Here is a 15504-nt window from a genome sequence, read left to right as displayed (position 1 = left end):
GCCCTATAACGTCGAGGTTCTGGAGGGGGGTGTTTGCATGTCTATCTGAGGTTTTGGGTGGGACGTCCCCTCCTCTCCGAGGCTGGCCATGCAACATATTACAGAGGATCTGTGTGGCAATAGGTACAAGCGCCACCTCCTATTTCTAGGCCTCACATTGGCAAAGAGAGACATTGCCCGAGCCTGGAAGGATGAATCCCACCGTTGATCGGGGTATGGAAAAAGGGTCTAGACTTTTGTATGGGCCTGGAAATCAATCAATCAATCAATCAATCAATCAATCAATCAATCAAAGGCATTTATAACACGCACTACTCACCCGGAGGGTCTCAAGGCGCTTGGGGGGGGGGGGGGGGGGGGGGGTCCGCTACTGCTCGAACAGCCAGGTCTTGAGCTTCTTCCTGAAGGAGAGGTGGTCTTGGGTCAGGCGTAGGTCGGGAGGGAGGGAGTTCCAGGTCTTGGCGGCCAGGTGGGAGAAGGACCTTCCTCCTGTTGTCGCTCTTCGGATGCGGGGGACGGCGGCGAGGGCGTGACTGGTCGATCAGAGATGGCGTTTGGGAGCGTAGAAGTTGAGGCGGCTGTTGAGGTAACTTGGGCCTTGGTTGTGTAGGGCTTTGTGTGCGTGGGTGAGGAGCCGGAAGGTAATTCTCTTTTTGACCGGGAGCCAGTGCAGGTCTCTCAGGTGTCTGGAGATGTGGCTGTGTCTGGGGATGTCGAGGATGAGTCTCGCTGAGGCGTTCTGGATCCGCTGGAGTCTCTTCTGGAGCTTGGCGGTGGTTCCGGCGTAGAGGGCGTTGCCGTAGTCCAGACAGCTGGTGACGAGGGCCTGGGTGACCGTCTTCCTGGTCTCGGTGGGGATCCACCGGAAGATCTTACGTAGCATGCGCAGGATGTTGAAACAAGACGAGGAGACGGCGTTGACTTGTCTGGTCATGGAGAGGGAGGAGTCCAGGAGGAAGCCCAGGTTGCGTGCGTGGTCTGTCGGTTTGGGTGCGCTGCCCAGGGCGGGGGGCCACCAGGAGTCATCCCAGGCGGAGGGCGAGGAGCCCAGGATGAGGACTTCCGCCTTGTCTGAGTTCAGTTTCAAGCGGCTGGTCGTCATCCATTCGGCTACGTCTTTCATCCCTTGGTGTAGGTTGGCTCTGGCGGTGGCGGGGTCGTTGGTGAGGGAGAGGATCAGCTGTGTGTCGTCGGCATAGGAGATGATGTTGAGGTTGTGTTGGCGTGAGATGGCTGCAAGGGTGCTCATGTAGACATTGAAGAGGGTGGGGCTGAGCGAGGAGCCTTGGGAACGCCGCAGATGACTTCTGTTGCTGCAGATCTGAACGGGGGTAGGCGAACTCTCTGTGTCCTTCCAACGAGGAAGGAGATGATCCAATCCAGTGCCTTCTCCTGGATTCCGACGTTGTTGAGGCGCTGCACTAGGGTGCGGTGGCAGACAGTGTCGAATGCCGCGGAGAGGTCTAGGAGGATGAGGGCCGCTGTTTCTCCGTTGTCCAGAAGGGCTCGGATGTCATCGGTGGCAGCGATGAGGGCGGTTTCGGTGCTGTGGTTGGCTCGGAAGCCAGACTGTGAGGGGTCGAGGGATCCGTTCGTCTCGAGGAAGGCGGCCAGCTGCTTGTTGACTGTCTTCTCGATGACTTTGGCTGGAAACCGGAGGAGCGAGATGGGGCGGTAGTTCTTGAGTTCGGTGGGGTCCGCTGTTGGTTTCTTTAGTAGAGCGCTGAGATCGGCGTGCTTCCAGCTCTCCGGGAAGGTGGCGGTGTCGAAGGAGGTGTTGATGATGTCCCACAGGTGGGGTGCGATGACAGCGTCGGCCTTGTTAAAGACGTGGTGAGGGCAGGGGTCGGTTGGGGATCCGGAGTGGATGGAGTTCATCGTGCGGATGGTGTCTTCGGTGTTGATCGGTGTCCAGGCGCTGAGGGTGGTGGTGGGGGGCGTTGGTGCGGTCGTGGGGGGCGTTGTTTGTGTGCTGAAGCTGTTGTGTATGTCAGCGATCTTGTTGTGGAAGTACGAGGCGAGGGAGTTGCAGAGGTCTTGCGATGGGGTGATGTCGTTGTTTCCGGCGTTGGGGTTGGAGAGCTCTTTCACGATGTTGAAGAGTTCCTTGCTGCTGTGTGCGTTGTTGTCCAGGCGGTCCTTGAATGCTGTTTTCTTGGTGGCGTGGATCAGTTGATGGTGCTTTCGGGTGGCGAGCTTGAGGGTAGTCATGTTGTTCGGTGTTGGGTCTCTTCTCCAGGCTCTCTCGAGGGCTCGGCAGTTCTTCTTGGAGCATTTGAGTTCGTCGGTGAACCAAGGGGCCTTCTTGCTGCCGGGTCTGCTGGGCGGGGTCCTCAGAGGGGCGAGTTCGTCCGCGCAGTTGCTGATCCACTTCGTGAGGTTGTCGGCGGCCTGGCTGGGGTTCGCTGAGCTGGCGGGAGGGTGCTGGCTCAGGGATGCGGCGAGTTGGTCGGCTGTGATCTTGTTCCAGCTTCTTCGTGCAACCTGTGGCTGGTGGTGGTGGATCGTGGTCCTTCTAAAGCTGAAGTGGATGCAGCTGTGGTCCGTCCAGTGGAGTCCGGTGGCGTGGCTGAAGACGATGTCCTTGCTGGATGAGAAGACGGCGTAGAGTGTGTGTCCGGCGAGGTGGGTGGGGGTGGTCACCAGCTGCTTGAGTCCGAGGTTGGCGAGGTTGTCAAGCAGGGTAGTGGTGTTGCGGTCATTGTCGTTCTCCAGGTGGAAGTTGAGGTCCCCGAGGAGGATGTAGTCAGCGGAGGGGAGGGCGTGCGGGCTGATGAAGTCGGCGATGTCTTCGCTGAATGGTGTGCGGGGTCCCGGGGGTCGGTAGATCAGGGTGCCTCTGAGGGTGGTCTTGGGGTCGGTGTGGATGTGGAAGTGCAGGTGTTCGGCGGTTGTCAGGGTGTCGTCGGTGTTGGTCGTGATGCGGATGGTGTTCCTGTGGATGATGGCGATGCCTCCTCTGGTCTGGTTGCCGCGGTCCCTCCGGGTGATCTTGTAGCCCTCTGGGATGGCGATGTCGGGCGCTGAGGAGGCGTTCATCCATGTTTACGTGAGGAAGGCGACGCCAGGAGCTGTGGTGTCGAGGAGGTTCCAGAGTTGGACGGCGTGTCTGTGGACGGAGCGGGTGTTGAGCAGGATGCACTTCAGGTGGTTGCTGCTGGTGTTCGGCTTGGTGAGTGTTGGTGCAGTGCAGGTCCGGATGCAGGTGAACTTGCAGGAGTGGCAGCTGAAGGGTCCGTGGGTGCGTCTCGGGGTGGCTCGGTAGCATCCTGGGATTCGGCCGGTGTTGAGTGCGTTGAGGGTGGCGGCGTCGTAAGTCCGGCGGGTGGGCTGGGGTCTGCGGGGGCCAGGGATCCTGGCGCGGGGCACGGTCCAGGCGCGGACGGGCGTAGACGGGCTTACCTTTGGCGCACCTTCGGCGCTCAATCGGTGCTCCCGCTGCGCGCGGTCGCTCAGGGGGCGTCATAAGAAGGGAGCCAGGAGGGAGGGTCTGCTGGGAGGCGGGGAGCGCGGGGGCCAATCAGCAGGCGGGGGGGGGGGGGGTCGCGGCAGGGAACGGCGGGAAAACCTATGCGGGCTTGGTGGGCGGCCCTGCGGCGGCTGGGGCGCCGGGGATCCGAGGTCGGGCGGCCCTGCGGCGGCTGGGGCGCCGGGGATCCGAGGACGGGCAGGCAGCAGGTAAGGAGGCAGGCAGAGCAGGCGGGCACTGTGGGGGCGACCAGGCCGTGGAGGGCGCAGTGGTCGCTCCTGAGCCGAGGTCTGGGTCCCCTTAAGAAGGGAGCCGGGAGGGAGGGTCCGCTGGGAGGCGGGGAGCGCGGGGGCCAATCGGCAGGCGGGGTCGCGGCAGGGAACGGCGGGAAAACTTATGCGGGCTTGGTGGGTGGCCCTGTGGCGGCTGGGGCGCCGGGGATCCGAGGTCGGGCGGCCCTGCGGCGTCTGGGGCGCCGGGGATCTGAGGACGGGCAGGCAGCAGGTAAGGATGCATGCAGAGCAGGCGGGCAGCGTGGGGGTGACCAGGCCGTGGAGGGCGCAGCGGTCTTCAAAGTGAGGGGGTGCCCTCAGAAACACTACAAGATCTGCGAAAGGTGGGCGGATTATAGGGTACTATATCTGGAGCCTCCTCCCCCGTCTGATACAGTAGAACCATGGTTATGAATCCAGCAGACAGGAATATGCATAATACATGTGCTGGATGTGACTATGGGTGGCAAAGACTCTCCCCTAAATATGAGATGTTTCTACTTGTCAAACAGAGTGAGGGTGGCGCAGTTATTTGTTTTTCTGTTACTATCTCTCCTTGCAATGTATTCTTTGTATGACCGATATGATGTCACTGTTGAAAATGTTGATATCCATATTTGTCATCCTCTATGCATACTTTGGGTACCCTGTGAGGCATTCTCTTTTTTTTGGCTGTCAACAATAAAATTATGTTGTGGAAAAAAATATATCTTTTGTTAACTCAGTCTTTCTGTACTAAGACTGATATCCTGGAGGTTTGCTGCGGTTCGGAACTGCCTCATGCTGTTTTAAGTATTGGTCTAAATCTGGTGGGCCATATTATTGATGACACCGGATCTACCTTACCATCACCAAGCATCCTCTCAGGTCGCCAGGATCTTTTTATCTGCTAAATAGTGTAGAGGGGAGGAAATCAAATTTTAACACATAATCAATAAGTTTCCTGAATCTCTAAAGGACCACTGACTCCGAATCTTCAAATTTTAGGAATTTATTACGACCAAGAATAATTGGACATACAAGCACCTCAGAACAAGATGAAGAAGATAAATGGGCACCAATACAAAAGAGATTCTACGCAAGAGTCTCATCTGACTCAAAATAAGCAGAATCAATTCCAATAACATCAGAAATACGATAATTACTCCAGTCTCTACATTAGAAGTCATTAGCTTGAAAGAGGAATCAGTTAGTCTATCCCTACTCTATCTCTAAGGTGACATCCCTACTTAGCATTTTCCCACGCAGGCAAAAGAATAAAAGGTGTCAGAACTGAAGACTTCCTTAGAAGTGCACTCACTTAGTCAGAGCTCGCTCTAAGATGCTCCTTCTAGCTTCCCATCTAAGCCTCAACTGCTCAACCCACGGGGCACTGTCTCTAATTCAAAATCCCCAAAACATAGAACACGCCCTCCGGCACACCTCTTCAGCCAGGTCTTCTTCCAGTACTTTTCTAGTGAAACTTGTATCCGATCCAGCGATGGTTATCTTGACCTTGGGTCCCAGGCACCTGTTCTGCCTGAAGTATCATCCTTAAATTCCGGTGTACTCCCATATTGGCTTCTCGTACCATCCTAACTCCTAAAACAAAGACCTAGTCTCTCTTAACGAGCTAAGTGTCCATGCACCTGCAACAGAAACATGAGAACGAGAAACTTTCCACTTCTCTAAGATTTTCTAACATCCTGAAACCCAAAGCCTTACCAAGGGAAATCATTTTTGGCCTACAACATTTAGCTAACATAAGAAATGAACAGGCCTTTCTTTTTAAACGTATATGCGATCAGGCCTTTACACATTTTAAACACATTTCTAAAATCACACTATAAGCATTAACTTCATTACACTTTATATATGAGTAAGCAAACTATATGTGCATACTTTAATATGATGCACGTTTAAACCTAATGCATCGCATTACATGAAAATCAATCATTATGCATTGACTAAAATACATTTGCAGTAAACTATGATATTGCTCTTCAGGAAAAGCATAGTTACATTTCTAATCATACTAATATAAGCAGATTTGAGTGATACATTACTAAGTCACACTTTGATACAATTTCGATTAATATGTGGGTGCAGACTAACAGTGAATATGATTCACCCCTACAATTTTCTGAATAACGTGGCGCTCTATCAGTTCCCCCCTTTGAGGACAAATGTAAACACACCATTTCACAACTTCCATGGAGAAAGAACCGACCTAAACAGTACTTGTTGCCATCCTCCCCCGTTGGAGTCTCTCTCTATTCTTAGGGTTCTGATATTGACTGTCCTGCAATCTGGCCATTCGCATCTCACTCGCTCTGAGAGCTCTCTCAACTCTGTTTCCTCTGTACTACTTATAAGCTCTGATGAAACCCCACAAACAAACCACACAAACCACAACAATGATGAGTGGTTTTAACACAAAGCCAAGGAATCCTTTCCCCAAATTGGCAAACCACCTTCCCACGTGACCAAATCCTTTAGCGATCTTTTCCTACACCCCCTCTTTGGTTAAATCTTCTATCTCATGATGGATCGTGGTAATGTTGTCTCTATATCTCTCCAGATCCTTGCCTTTATCTGGAATATATGTACAACATTCCTGAACTTTCAATAATTTACAGACTCCGCCCTCTTTTGCTCATAACACATCTAAAGCAAGGCGGGTCTGCAAAACCATTGTCCTTATCGATAACATCTCTCCATCCACAAGTATCAATGACTTCGCTGTATTCATTGACAACTCATCAACCACAGGCGCCAATCTTCTGATCTTCACATCATTCTAGACCACACCCAAACTCGGTATCATTGCTCCAAAGATGTCTCCAACCACAATCCCTTCACCTGCGGCTCTCTTTGCTCTCGAATGCTGTCCAGTCTCCAAAAGTTCCAAATCTTCTGCAAGGTAGATTTTCGGAAAGATAATTCCCAAATAACATGTACCATTCCAATTTGCGGGCAACCTGACATAGGCATTCTTTCCACACACATAATACACAGTTGGAATCACTTGCACTGAGCCTTGCAGAAAGTTCTTAGCAGAATCTTCCATGGTAAAGACATGATCACGCGTACTCTGTCCTACCGGAACTTTTCATAATAGGTCTGATAACGTCTCACACACAGCTTCTCTCTCTGCTCCTTGTCCACTGCTATTCGACCGTAACTCCCTTTGGATCTGTGTAATCTTTCCTCATCAGGCCAATCTACTGGACTGTCTCCTGTATCTCGTGTTTGAGTGAGTCATGTGAAACAATATACGAGGCTACAACTATTACGAGTATAGAAACTATCACTAACCCTACAAGTGTACCTACTACTAATTTGGATCTACGATGAGCATTTCCAGCATCCATGATCTCGCAAAGTTCTCACAGTTCTTGGGTTCAGCGGCAACAATTAAGAGTCTCCTTTCTCCTCCAGATGTTGCTTGCTAACCAGTTCGAACGATACTTCAAGAGCTGGAAATCCCCTTGCAAATTCAGTTCCTTATTTACACAGTCCACAAAAGACTTCCCTAGCCCTCTTTTGTCATCTTGACGGAAAGTCCCTAAATTTGTCTTCTTTCACTCGGGCCTAGGTTATCTTCTTTTAGACTTTCATTTACAACAAGGTTCACCTTCAGTCCAAAATAAGATCAGCTCCCAGAATCTCTAAGACATGCTGCAAAAGTTCAAGATGAAGCCACACTAATTCCTGATGCGGTGGTACATAACCAAAGGTTGGAAAAACCAGCTTTTTCAGAATTAGTTCACGAATTCTGCTTAGACGTGGAGGATTCGGAATAGTGAGAGTCAGTATTCCTTCAATCTCCATTCCCGGAACCAACAGCAACACATCCACTTTCAGGTTCAGAAATTCGCTGACCAGCGTCAAGGACTTCAGCCTTCCCGAGCTCACCACTCCTGGCATCAGTCACAGCGTATGTCCACTCCGGTGATGTGTATCTTTGACACGGCACTCTTGTTCTTCGAGATCTTCTCAGACCACCTTGAGTTTGCTCTTCGTCACTCTGTTCAGATTCAGACGTTTCAGAAACTGAGGCAAGATCTCTTTCAGGTGCCAACCTCAGGTTCAGCCGCCTCTGGCTCACGGGCCAAACCTCTTCTTCTCTCGTGGCACTTCTGCTCTCCCTCTGGGTACCCTGTGCACTACTTGCTTCTTCGGCTGAATTTGACTTTACTCCACCCACAGCAATGCTTTCTCCGCCCGAGTCAAATTCGGGGCTCTGATTGACACCACCCCGTTCAGCCTGATCCGGTGCACAGCCAACTGCGTCAGCAACCCTCACAGCTTGACTTGCCCTCTCAGATGGCCCTGCCAGATGGATTTTCATTTGCGTGAGGGGCTGTTTCTTCTAAGGGTGCTGGAACTCTGCGGGTATGGGAGCCATGCACCCAGTTTGGCAACCCTCCACACTTCACTGCCGTGTTCGTGACCAGTATTACCTGGTACAGGCCACGCCAAGGGACATCCAGGCAACTTTTTCTCATGTGTTTGAGAAGAAGCACCCAATCTCCCGGGCACAGGTCATGGCACAGGTCACTTGCGGCTGGAACAGTTGCTGCTTGTACCTGCTGAGACACAGAACGGACTACGTCAGCCAGTCCCTTACAGTAGTCGAGAATTAAGTCATCATTGATGCTAATTAGAGGAGTAGCAGGTATCGCTGGTAATTGCATTGCCGTCCCCATCAGGATCTCGTGAGGTGACAACCCCGTTCTCCTATCTGGAACATTACGAAGGCTCATGAGGACCAAGGGCAGTGCATCAGGCCGTTTCAGAGATGTCGAAGAGCACACCTTTGCCATTCGTGCTTTCAAAGTTCCATTAACCTGTTCCACAATCCCAGAAGCCTCTGGTCGGTAGCTGCAATGTAACCTCTGATCCACATTCAAGGCAGCACAGAGCAATTTCATTATCTCACTGTGGAAGTGTGTCCCTCTATCTGATTCCAAAGAGGTCGGAAAACCGAACCTCGGGATGAGCTCCCTCAACAACAGTTTAGCTACCGTGAGTGTGTCACATCTTCGTGTCGGGTAAGCCTCCACCCACCTTGAGAAGACACACACCACGACTAAGATGTACCTCAATCCATTACACTTTGGCATCTCAATGAAATCCAATTACATTCTATTGAAAGGCCCTCCTGATCTCCCAATGTGACTCAAAGTTACGACAATCTTCTTTCCTGCATTCATCTGTTGACACGTGACACACCTCTGACATACAGCTTCATCCACTGCACGAAACTTCGGATTGTACCACGTCTGTCTAAACACTCCCACCATTGCATCTCTGCCAAGATGTACTGGTACTGCACCATGTATCAATCTTGCCATTGGGCTCAACAGACTTTCCGGCAACACAGCTCGACCATCAGTCGAGACCCACACATCCACATCTCCTTTCTCACATCCTGATCTTATCCAGCCATCTTGTTCTTGGTCGGTAACCTCATCCTGCAATCATTTTAGTTCCTCCCAAGTGTCTGCCATGGCTAACATCATGCTGAGCTCGGTTCTTTCTTGGCTTTCTCCAGTGTAACCTCCTGTAAATATGCATCCTTGTTCTGCACAGAAATGGGCAACCTCATCTGCATAGTTATTACCCAATGAAACAAAATCAGTTCCTCTAATGTGAGCAGAACATTTGACAACCGCAATTTCCTTGGGACACTGTAATGCTTCCAACAATTGTCTCACATATTCCCCATTCCTGATGGGCGAACCTGAAGATTTAATGAAACCTCTCTGTGACCATAGCTGTCCGAAGTCATGAACCACACCAAACCCGTACTTACTGTCAGTGTAGATTGTTATCTGGATCTGATCAGCCGCCAAACAGGCACGGGTCAAAGCAATGATCTCAGCTACTTGTGCAGAGTGTACTCCCTCTAAACAAGCAGCTTCAACAACTCCAGTGATGGTACATACAGCAAACGCTGCTCATAATTGACCAACATTGTCCCTTAAGCATGAACTGTCCACAAAGAAAGTTTCATCAGGATCAGGGAGCGGTTCATCAACAATGTCTGGTCTCGGTTTGGTGCATAGTTCAGTCCCATCGAGACAATCATGGTCCTTACAATCTTCCCCATCTGCATTTGGAATGGGCATCAATGTTGCCGGATTAAAAACAGAACACCTCTTCAACATCACATTTTCTGCGGCAAGTATAACTTGTTCATAGCGTGTTAATCGGTTATTTGTGAGGTGCTTTGTTTTGGTCCTTGTCATCAACAGTTCAACAGAATGTGGTACATAGACTGTAAGTGGGTGTCCCATGACAATACTCTCACACCTTTCAATACTAACACCTGTTGCAGCAACGGATTTGAGACATCCGGGCAACGCAGAAGCTACTGGATCTAAAGTAGCTGAAAAGTAGGCAACTGGTCTACGGACACCTCCATGATTCTGAGTCAAAACTGACAATGCGCAACCTTCTCTCTCGCAACAGAACAATGAGAAAGCCTTGTTGTAATCAAGCTGGAGCGCAACACGTAGCCTCTCTCAGCCTTAAAAATGACATTAAGCAGTCGTTGTCCCATGGTTCCCGGATCACTCACATCCTTATGTGTCAGCCTCTGTAAAGGCTTCAAATGAGAAGTTGGGAATCCATTGGCGACAGTAGCCAACCATCCCCAAGAACATTCTGACTTCTCTCTGTGTGGTAGGCACAGGCATCTTCATGATTGCCTCAATGCGATCTGGTGACACCTTCCTCTTGCCCTTCTCAATCCTGTGACCCAAATACTGCACTTCACTCAGGCAGTACTGCAATTTGTTTGGGGACACTTTGTGTCCATTCTCTGCCAAATGATTCAATAAGGCAATGGTGTCAATCCTGCAAGCATCTTCTGTTTCTGAGGCAATGAGCAAGTCATCGATGTATTGCACCAGAACCGAGTTCTGCGGCAACACGAGACTCTCAAGATTCTTCTTCAAGATCTGATTAAAGATCGATGGACTCTCTGTGTACCCCTGGGGGATACGACACCACGTTAACACACGGTTTTCCAGCCGGAAAGCAAAAAGAAATTGGCTCTCCTCATGGAGTGGGATTGAGAAAAATGTTTGACACAGATCAGTCACTGTAAACCACTCAGCTTCACACGGAATCTGGAACAGTATCACAGATGGATTCGGTACCACCGGACAGCATGGAACAACTATCGTGTTAAACTTTCGCAGGTCCTGCACGATCCTGAATTTCCCACTCGGTTTCTGTAGTCCCATGATAGGTGAATTACATGGGCTACCCATGATCTCCTTCAGAATTCCCTGCTTGATCAAAGACTCGATTACAGGTTTACTCCCTGCAATAGTCTCAGGTGACAAATTGTACTGGGGCGTCCTAGGGAATTCTACGTTCCGTTTGACCTGAATCTTCACTGGCTCTACACCTTTGATCAACCCAATCTCTTTTCCGGTGAAGTCCCACACCTCGGGTGACACAGAATCCCTCAAGTCAAGTGTAAGTTCCTCCACTGTCAGCGCTGGGTACATTTCTATGCAGAAATGTTGATTTGCAACTTTAAAGGTCGCATCATCATCCTTTGTCTGTACTTCAACTCCCTTCGGTGTACAATAGATGGTGCAATTTAGTTTGCACAACAGATCTCTTCCTACCAGGCAAACTGGACTCAGGTCACACACCACGAACTGGTGTCGATCTTGGAAAGTTCCTATTCTCACAGGAAATGGCTCTGTCAATGGACTGGTCATTTTCTTGTTTGCTACTCCAACAACTTGGATCAATTGTCCCGAGAGGGGTAGGTTAGGAACCACTGCGGATCTCACAGTAGACCGGGTAGCACCAGTATCAACCAAAAAGGTGGTGGGGTGACCATCAACGTCTGCTTCTACAAATGGTCCCCTCTGGTCTACCTCCAGGACTGCTCCAAGGGTGCAGTCTTCCTCCCCTCTCAGGCACCGTCATGCCAACGGGTCTGGGCTAAACTCCTCATACCCTTCGAATAAGGGCATCTGTTGATAAGTCCGAGCTCCCTGCTGAACATATTGAACTCTAGGTGGCTTGGGAACTTGTACTTGCGGACTGAATGACCCCCTTTCATTGACCTTGGTCTAGTCACTGTAGGGACTCCTTCAGGTACAGGTACCTGAGCTATCTCTCCTTCTTGCTGCACTTGGTTGATTGGATTCAAGGGAAACTCGCGTTTCCAATGTCCGATCTGGTGAAAAAGATGACACGCAGTGGTCTTTTTCAATGTCGCCACATCCATTCCTGTCTTGGGATCAACTGGCTTTGGTCTTCCCTGACCTTGGACATTCTGATTTCCTCCTTGGTTATTTCCCTGTCTCCTTCGTAACGTCCCTCCGCTAGGCTGCACTTGGGCCGTTTGCATCTGAGCAAGCATCAGCTTGTCTTTCAACTTCCTGTGCTTCGGATCTATCTCATCACTGCGGTATCTGGCATACCGCAAAATCTCATCCACCGGCTTGTTCTGCCAACAAATCAGATGTTGCTGTATCATGAGACTAACCTCTGGTCTCAATCCCAACACAAACTTCGAAACAAACTGTCCCATGTCCTTTGTATCTAAGGCATCTAATCCGCTGTACTGTTTGAAGGCCTGCAAGAGACGTTCATAGTACTCATGCACTGTCTCTTTTGGTTCTTGGACTGTCCGATCTATCTTAACCCAATCAATATACTGAGGCGAAATTTTCGACTTTAACCACGTGATCACCTGTTCAAACTTTTTCATAACTAAGGGTGATGGGCCATTCGTGATAGGATTCCTTTCTGGCTCTGAAGTCGGCCATTCAACAGCAATTTTACATGCAGACCATAAGTCCCCTGGAACCACAATGTCAAACAACGTGTTCAATACAATCAACAACACTTTTGAGATCTTGATAAAGCGATCAACCTGCTTGTACCATTCTACAGGCTTCTCCCTTAACCGAGGGAAATCGTTCGTAAATGCAGCCAAATCACCCATACTCCAAGGCACATGCACGTACCCTCCATTCTGTACCTCTCGTAAAGGGAAACTTCCTATGCCTACCGTCCCTCCACCTGGAGGTGGCGTCTCTCCTACCATCTTTTTGGAACTCTTCTTCTTGGACCACCTTTCCTCCCATTTATCAAGCATGATCCATGCACGCATTGCTATAATCAAATCTCTGATATGAGTTCTCAACCCCATGACCCTTTTCTCTTCCAGTTCTTGGTCACCATACTGCAACCTATGGTTTCCCTGTAATGACTTCGTTTTAGACAAATCCACCTCATACTTCTTGGCCAACTGTGTCAGTTTCTCATGTGCAGTTCTTGACTTGCAAGTCACATCTTTCGCTACAAAAAGTAACTCATCTTGTTCATACATGTAAATCCTTTCAAGAGCCAAATCTCCATTTACTATTTAGTCTACTTCTGCTTTCAATCTCACTACACCTAATATCCTCCCTTTCAGGGCGCCTTTCAATATTTCTCGACAAGCTGCACCATTCCCTTCATCGTACTCGCTGTTCTGATCTCGAGACCTACTCTCTTCTGTCATGTTCCTAGAGACTGGTCGGTTTCCTGAATTACCTTGCTCCTCATTCTCTGCAGTTCTCTCACACTGATTCCTCGCAGGCCGTACCCACATTCTCAAATCTGATCTCGACGCAGCCAATGACCTTGGTCTTGTTGGTCTCGCATCCACCTGTCCCCTAGAGGAGTCTGCGGTGGCTGGCAATGGCATACTCCATTCTATAGGTCTCGGAGTCTGCTCCATCCAGCTCGTTGTCCTGTTTCCCTCAACTACACTCCTTGATCCTGCAGCTGACTGTGCTAGACTACCAAGTCTCTCTTGGTCTGGATCGTAGACTGAAACAATGGGTCCAATGTTAACCGGTACTTTTAAGGCATCCGGTAACCTCACACCTCTTCCAACCTCTGTACTCGCTACAGACTGAATTCTCATTTCCTCCATCCCTGTCGAGATTTTCCCTACTACTCTCACCTCTGACTGAGTCTGTAATCCACTAGTCCCTTCCGCTGGAGCCGACTTTCCTTCATAGGAATCTGGATTGAACGGAGGCGGTCTTTTGGACAACAACCTCTCTACCAAGCTGTCATCCGCATCACTATCGTCCTCATCTACACTTCTTGCCTTCGCACTGTCTGTTTTCTCTAATAGCGGGTATAATCTGTCTCCCTCAATCGTTTCTACTCTCCACTTCTTCTCTAGCGCATCCCACCTCGCATCCTGGAATGCCCTGATTGACTTCTTCACTCTTTCTTGACTTTTGTCTCTTTTCCTGTCATCCTCTGCTCTAATCCATGCATGTAATGCCTCGAACTGAGTTGGTCTCGGCAGAGGTCGCAATGAAGACATTACAGATTTCAACTGATCCAACACCTCCAAGCTGAAAGTATCATATCGTGGGAAAGTCAGTTCTCCCTCTCAATGAGTCATTTTATGCCAATTTTCAAGCCAAATTATAGTATGCAATCCCACATTCTTTGCCATATAATGCGCTGAAGTATCCTCGGGAGGGGCTTCTTCTCCCCCTTGAGTAACCACTTGTTCGTCTCGGAAAACCTTAAAACATTTCATGATGAACAAGTTTTCGATCACGCACAATGTTTTCATTCACTTCCTGGTGTCAATCCACCAATAGCAGCGCGGCTCACACCAACCGACCTATCGCAGCGCGACACCTTCTGACGTCACACTTCCTTAGCTCGCAGCAGTTCCCCTCCTTCACAATTCGTGTCTCACCCTTGCATTCGTCCCATTCACACTCTGAAGTAATTAATTGTCCACAAAACGACCGGACAATCACTTCTCTGACTGCCTACGACAGTCTCTCGAAATTGTTGACCTCAACCCTGGCAACTGTCTGTCGGTTCGCGAAACGAACGGACAATCGCCTCAACTGATAGGCTTCAAATGCTCAATTTTCCACATACAACAACCCACGGCCAGCGTCAGTTACTCGCACTCACACACTCGCTCCCCCTATCTCGGTCTGGGTAATCGATGACGTCTCACGATTCCCTTACAATGGTCAACAAAATCTACCTTGGGTGTCTTCTACACCACAACTTCCCAGACTACTCGTCGAGTCTAAGAATTCCCAGGCTGCGCGCGCTCACAGCCGAATCTCACAATCACTCAACTCTCATACTAACTCCGCAAGACATCACACAATCAAATCAACACCGCTATCTACAAAACACATCACCCTATTCATACTCACTCCTCCACGAACTGCTGCTTTCCGCCGCACCACTACTTTCCATCACTCTCCATCAACAGCCGCCGTTTGCCGCTCACCATCCGATGGGTCACCATCCCTCGAATTCTATGGGTCTCTAGAATCTCTTATCCTGATCTAGATATCCCCTCACTATCAGAGATAACCATCCTACTCTGCTACCAACTGATGACGCCGGATTCTTATCTACCTTACCATCACCAAGAATCCTCTCAGGTCGCCAGGATCTTTTTATCTGCTAAATAGTGTAGAGGGGAGGAAATCAAATTTTAACACATAATCAATAAGTTGCCTGAATCTCTAAAGGACCAATGACTCCGAATCTTCAAATTTTAGAAATGTATTACAACCAAGAATAATTGGACATACAAGCACCTCAGCACAAGGTGAAGAAGATAAATGGGCACTAATACAAAAGAGATTCTACGCAAGAGTCTCATCCGACTCAAAATAAGAATAATCAATTCCAATAACATCAGAAATACGATAATTACTCCAGTCTCTACATTAGAAGTCATTAGCTTGA

The sequence above is a fragment of the Triturus cristatus genome, chromosome 2_1 (genome assembly GCF_964204655.1).
Source record: "Triturus cristatus chromosome 2_1, aTriCri1.1, whole genome shotgun sequence".
NCBI lineage: Eukaryota > Metazoa > Chordata > Amphibia > Caudata > Salamandridae > Triturus > Triturus cristatus.
The sequence above is the reverse complement of the archived record's forward strand: the minus strand, read 5'-3'. Positions refer to the sequence as shown.